The 6697-nt window shown below is 44.3% G+C and overlaps 1 pseudogene; it reads right to left on the reverse strand.

The window, feature by feature from the left end:
- Positions 1–2727: 2727 nt before the first annotated feature.
- On the reverse strand, positions 2728–6489 carry LOC119310687 (annotated as a pseudogene).
- Positions 6490–6697: the final 208 nt, after the last annotated feature.

Consider the following 6697-nt stretch of genomic DNA (forward strand, 5'->3'; position numbering starts at 1 on the left):
GACCGGAGTCGGTCGATGTGTGGAGTAATAGTAGTAGATGGAGAATCGTTTCGGTCTACTTGTCATGGAAGTGATGCCTATATTCATGATCATTTCCTTAGATATCGTCATAACTTTGCACTTTTCTATCAATTACTCAATAGTAATTTGTTTATCGACCGTATGTTTAATTTCAAGAGAGAAGCCTCTAGTGAAACCTATGGCCCCTGGGTCTATTTTACATCATATATTTCAGATCTAAAAAACAAAAAACCCAAAAACACCCTGCTGCAATTTATTTATATTTACTTTAGTTTGCTCTTTTATTTATCTTTTATCCTATCTATATTAGATCTCACTCTTGTTCGAGACCGTGAAGGGATTGATAACCCCTTTTTCGCGTTGAGTGCAAGTGTTTGTTAGTTTGTGCAGGTGCGTATATTGGGGACTTTCTTGTGCCTCCTACTGGATTGATACCTTGGTTGTTAACTGAGGGAATACTTATCTCTACTTTGCTGTGTCACCCTTTCCTCTTCAAGGGAAAAATCAACACAAGCTCAAGAAGTAGCAGGAAGAATTTCTTCCCGGAGTGCAAGGAATCATCGTAGCAATTTCCAAAGGTGGAAGTGATATGTATGGAGTGTCGAACCCACAAGGAGCTAAAGATAAGATCAATATTATCTCAAGTCCTATCTGCCACTGATACGACTCTACGTACACCAAACTTCTGCTTCCATCTAGAAATGAGAAATAAAACTACGTTGTTGGTATAAAGAGGATAGCTTTGCATGATACCGGAGAACTAAAATATAAAAATAGGTGTTGTTATCATACATTTCGAATATATCAAATAGCGAGTGTGGAATAATGATGGATCGGTGTGCGGAATTGTCCTTGGCAATTGTTAACAAGATCGATAATCATTATTGCAATTTTATATGAGGGAGAGGCATAAGATAACATACTTTCTCTACTTAGATCATATGCACTTATGATTGGAAGTCTAGCAAGCATCCGCAAATACTAAAGATCATTAAGGTAAAACCCAACCATAGCATTAAAGTATCAAGTTCTCTTTACTCCCATATGCAAACAACCCCCTTAATTGGGTTTAAGCTTCTGTCACTCTAGCAACCCACTATAAGTGAATCATGATTATATTGCAAACCCTACAACGGGAATCCCTCACGCGTGTGCAGCATGGGGGGCACCATAGGACAGCACCAAAATAAAACATACAACTCAAACCAATCTAGATCATCAATCAACCCAAAAGACAAAAGAAATCTACTCAAAACATCATAGGATGGCAACACATCATTGGATCATAATATGTGGCATAAAGCACCATGTTCAAGTAGGGGATTATAGCAGGGTGCGGGAGAGTGGACCGCTTAAAAGAGATGAGGAAGGTGATGAAGAAGGTGATGTTGATGAAGACGATCACCATGGCGATGGTTCCCCCGGCGGCACTCTGGCACCACCGAGAGAGAGGGGGAGAGAGTCTCCCCCTTGTGCTTCCTCCTCCATGGCCTCCCCCTAGATAGGGAGAGGTTCTCCCTCTGGTCCTTGGCCTCCACTTTGATGATGGATCCCTTTGGCTTCCTCCTCCATGGCCTCCAGTGATGATGGCCCCCTCCGACAGGGTGCCGGAGAGGGCCTAGATTGATTTTTCATGGGTACAAAGGCTTGTGGTAGCGAAACTTCTCGTCCAGGGTTCTTTTCGGAGGTTTGGGTACGTATTTATAAGAATTTTTGGCGTCAGTCTCACGTCAAGGGGGTGCCCGAGGGGCCCACAAGCCGGGAGCACCCTCCCTATGGGGATAGGACGCGCCCCTAGGCTTGTGGACTCCTTGGTCACTTCCTGGCCCAACTCCGGTGCTTTGGGGGTCTCTATTGGTCCATAAAAAATCATCGTAAATTTTCAGCCCATTCCGAGAAATTTTATTTCTGCACAAAAAATGACACCATGGTAGTTCTGCTGAAAATAGCATCAGTCCGGGTTAGTTCTAATCAAATCATACCAAAACCATATAAAATTGTTGTAAACATGGCAACAATACTTCATACATTATATATACATTGGAGACGTATCACGCTGCATTGCACAGTGCAATGCCTAGCACTAAGGCGTTGCACTGTGTGGTGTGGCGCCCCGGAGCTAGGCGTTACACATGTGGACAAGCAATCCAGAGAGCAACAGAAGGTTACAGACACTTGTGTGCCAAAAAATTTGCTGTCATGGTGTGGCACCTAGCCCTGAGGCGCTGCATTGTGTGGCGTGGCGCCTCGGAGCTAGGCGTCACACATGCAGAAGGTAAATAGCACCTGCACATTGCATTCCAGATTTTTGCAGCATAAATCTTATGACATTTTGATGAAGTAATATGATAAAGCTTACGACAATTTCATGAAGTAATATGATAAAGCTTATGACAATTTCATGAAGTAATATGATAAAGCTTATAACAATTTCATGAAGTAATATGATAAAGCTTAAGCAATTAGAATTAACTAACACATCCATTGAACTTAAAGAAAGTAAAGAAGTTCAACGTTGCTACAAGTTCAATGATATAACAAGTTCAACAAAGCCTAGAAGTTCGACGACATAACAAGTTTGACATAAGAAAACGACCACTAGTCGAGTTACATAAGAAAAGGAGGAACATGACTAGTTCTTTCTGCGCTTATTGCCGCCTCTTCCCTCCAGACGGATATCTTGTTCTTCCTAGAACAAGCAACCGGCTACAGCACCGGCTCCGGTTCATCCTCCTCCACCTCGTCCACATAATCATCCAAGGCCGGCATCTGCGAGGTGTCGACTGTCCTCTTGCCTTTTTTGGTGAAGTCGTCGGGCGTGTATTTATTGATTCCCCTCCTAGGCTTTAACATGTATGCTGACCGAACTTGATAGTTCTCCAAGGTCATGTCATCATCAACCTATTATGAAAACAAACGATATGGTAAAGAACGTGCGTGGAGATGAAGTTAGCAATGCATCAAGAATTGAATATGTGCTATTGGCATACCTCTTGGGTGACCACACCCACATCCTCCAAAGGAGCCCCATGGTCAGAAGTGGGATCTGGTGGTGTAGCCTACCTAGACCGCTGAGGTGATACATATTCAGGGTCATGACAACCGACAAGGTTCGATAACCGCCTTAACCTTTGGCCTTGATGTTGCAACATGTACAAGTGAATGAGATATCGAATGTAGCAACATATGTAACATGGACAATTCAAAGAGATGTGTACCTTAATGAATGCTCAAAGTGCACCTTCCCCATCGCTTTTTACAACCATGGTTGTCTTCAGAATAGTCTGGCTCTCATCAGCTGCTTTTTTGATCTGGGTACGATGTGAACGGAAACGACATAAACATGTTAGGAAAGCAAAGATGTGAATACAAAGATGTGAATAGGGCAAATGGGAAAGCACTGAGGGGAAGTCTTTACCACCAAAGTTCATCACTAGAGCTGAAGAGACTCGGATGCCTTCCCTGACAAGTTTTTTGTACTGTGCTGGGTTTGCTCATCAAAGACGGTGGGATCTTCCAAAATCTCCTCATTATACGCCGACTTGCATATCTCCACATGGGTACTTGCAAGGAACCATGTGAGGTAGTTGTTGAACGCGATCAGGCAGTGCTCACGAAGATGGATCTTTTTCCAGCCTTAGCTTGCTCAACACTAAGCGTGAACTATATGACATACTTCCTGTCATGCTTGTCCGTGTCCTTGATCTTGCGCTGCTTTCTCCTATCCAACCTGCATGTTAAAAACAGAATATTAGCACCAATGAAGCCGCCGAGATGCTGCTAAGTGCACAAGGTTCATTCTCTCTTACCCGTGTAGAAACTTTTCTATGTCCTCCCACTCCGGCGGGTGAGGCTGGAACAAACCAAACTGGCGGAACACCCGATGTGGCATGTGAAGCTCAACCACCCACTTGCATATGAGCGGGCACCGCATGTGCCAAAGATACCTATCCCTAAGGCACATCAGATTCAGTACGAAGTCTCGAGGGTACCTAATCTATCCCCGACACCATACGACTCCCATTCCACCTGCAACATAGCATACAACAAGGCAACATTGATGTTGAGTTACAATAAAAGCATGAGAATGAGTGATGCAATGTCAAGTCACCTGCTCAGTTGTAATCGTGTTCAACTCGCTCGTGTACTGCTTGTACATGAGAGAGGGATCGTCCGTCGTCTCATTTAACACATCCCACTTGTAAGCCCAAGTGGGGAGCCGTAGTAGGTCGTCTTTGTCATCCCACTCCGTACTTCACCTGCTTCGGCCGTCCAATCGGCAAGCGCTCCCAACTCCATACAGAAAGTACGAGCATACAACCACCAATACATCCGTCCTTTGAGATCCCATGAGACACTTCGTCCAACTGCACATAAAAGAAAACATGGTTGACTTAATAGGAAGATCGCATCGATAATGAAATGCAAACAGACAACTCCGTACCTGTCTATATAAGTAAGCCAGTGCCGCCGAACCCCAACTCCATTTGCTATCGAAGATGATCAACGCCTTCAGCCACATCGATGGAGCATTCTTGCTTATGCTGTCAGCAAACAGAGTCCTGGAGATAACGTACCACATGTAGACATGAGCATATGTATGGACCACTTCATTGTTAGCATCCTCAGGGCAATGCCCAAAGTGGAATGCAATCCAGGTGAAAGGAGCACCGACTGCGACTCTTTCCCTCTTCTTGTCTCCTTATGGTATCGGAGGCTCCAGAGGAGACATACCGATAAGGGCCTCCATTTGCTGGCGCCACCCATAAAACCAGTACTCATACAAAGAGGATTCCCCTCGATAGGAAGACCAACGATCATACCAATATCCTGGAGCGTCACAGTCATCTCCCCGGTCCGAAGGTGGAAACTGTGTGTCTCCGTCCTCCACCGATCAACAAGCATGGTGATTGCTGCAGCATTAAGGTTCGGCATCGACCGACTAACCAGCTGAATGAAAGGGAGGAGTCACTTCTCCCTTATGTATGGTGTGTACCGCTCATCATAGTGCATGCCACCACAGGTGACCCCGTGAGACCGAATCTTCAGAGGTTGAAGCTCCTACAAAAAAGCAAATCGGAATATTACATATGGGGCATGTGTGTTTGAAACAAACACAAAATTCATAATACCGGCCACTTTCATTATTACCCGCCGCTTCACCGACATAAAGTTGGCCCGATGTTTAGTGTCATAATAGTCATCGAGAAGCCAAACCATCCTACATATTTCAAACAATAAACATACATTAGCTAACTCCCTATGCTTCCTAATCAAAGCATGCCAACAATCGTCACAAAAAACATGCCTACAATCGGTACAAACTAAAAGGAAAATTGAATAATAATGTAATATCCACAATCAAAGCATGCCAACAATAAGCACAAAAAACATATGTATCCAAAACAATATAGGGTTCTATAATGGTTTCACCAAAAAAAAATCTCAACATGTAGGGTTCCGCAATGAAATCATTCTTGTCGATACAAATCTAAGATTTCATCCAACTCACCTAAAAGAACATCAACATAAACATCTAGACATGTATAAGGTTCATCTCAACAATCTAGGTTTTCGACATAGAAGCCCTGTTCAAGAATTCATCGGATTAACCAGTTAACTTGCCGATTAATCCCTACTCCTAGGGTCACGGAGTAGCCTATAAACCGATAAATCATCCGATTAATTGATTAAATGGCCGATTAACTTACCGATTAGCCGATTAGCCGATTAATCCCGTACTCACCAGCCAAACGAGCAGCTACCAGTTAACGATTTCCTCAATAATGCATAGAAGCATATCTTTTCGATACAAATAAACTAAACTAGGGTTACAAAGTAAATACAAATCATCTACAAATCTTAAATCCCACAAATCTATTTCTAAATAAACATGCAAGATTCTAATTCAATCAAATAAGGGTTCCACAAATCTTCAAAATAAGCTACATTTTCTGGATAGAAAGAAGGGGATCAGAGGAGAGTACCTTCTACGATGAATTGATGAAGAAATCCACGGACCAAATCGTCAGTTCTGAAGATTTTGGGAGAGAGGATTGAGAGGGGGAGAGGAGCAAGCCGCCGCCGCGCTGTTTCTGTAACGGGAAGGAATGGGGTGGGGTGGGGAGAAGGCTAGCGTGGGGCTACCTCTAAATCACAGTGCAGCGCCTACGAACTAGGTGATGCAAATTACATATGTGGCGCTAGCTATCAGACGCTGCACTGCTCGGTGCGGGCCCCGAGGATGCCATGCTGGCCAGACATGCAACGCCTGATAGTTAGGCGCTGCACCATAGAGTGTGGCGCCTGCGTTTTAGACGCCACACAAAAGTATCAGCTGAGTGATATTTTTTTTCAAACCAGTTCAATTTATGAATTGATTTTGCCAACATGTGGCCCCGTACCCCAGGATACTGTCCGGGCGAGATCCCTGCCCAGAATTTCCTCCCACCTTCCTTCGTCCTGCATTGCCTGTGAGTTCTTTTTTTTTTGGACTGCACCCACGCGTTTGTTCAACTTGCTGGGCTATAAATAAACTTCAGAGTCCCATCTCTGGAACGCAGCAAAGACAAGACCAGCGTCAGCAAGACAAACACCGGCGGCAAGGACGACAAGGCGGCGGCAAGACAAGACCACCACTTGCGGCAAGAAAGGACCACCGGCAGCAAGGCGGCCA

Source organism: Triticum dicoccoides, chromosome 5B (assembly GCF_002162155.2).
Source record: "Triticum dicoccoides isolate Atlit2015 ecotype Zavitan chromosome 5B, WEW_v2.0, whole genome shotgun sequence".
Taxonomy (NCBI): Eukaryota; Viridiplantae; Streptophyta; class Magnoliopsida; order Poales; family Poaceae; genus Triticum; species Triticum dicoccoides.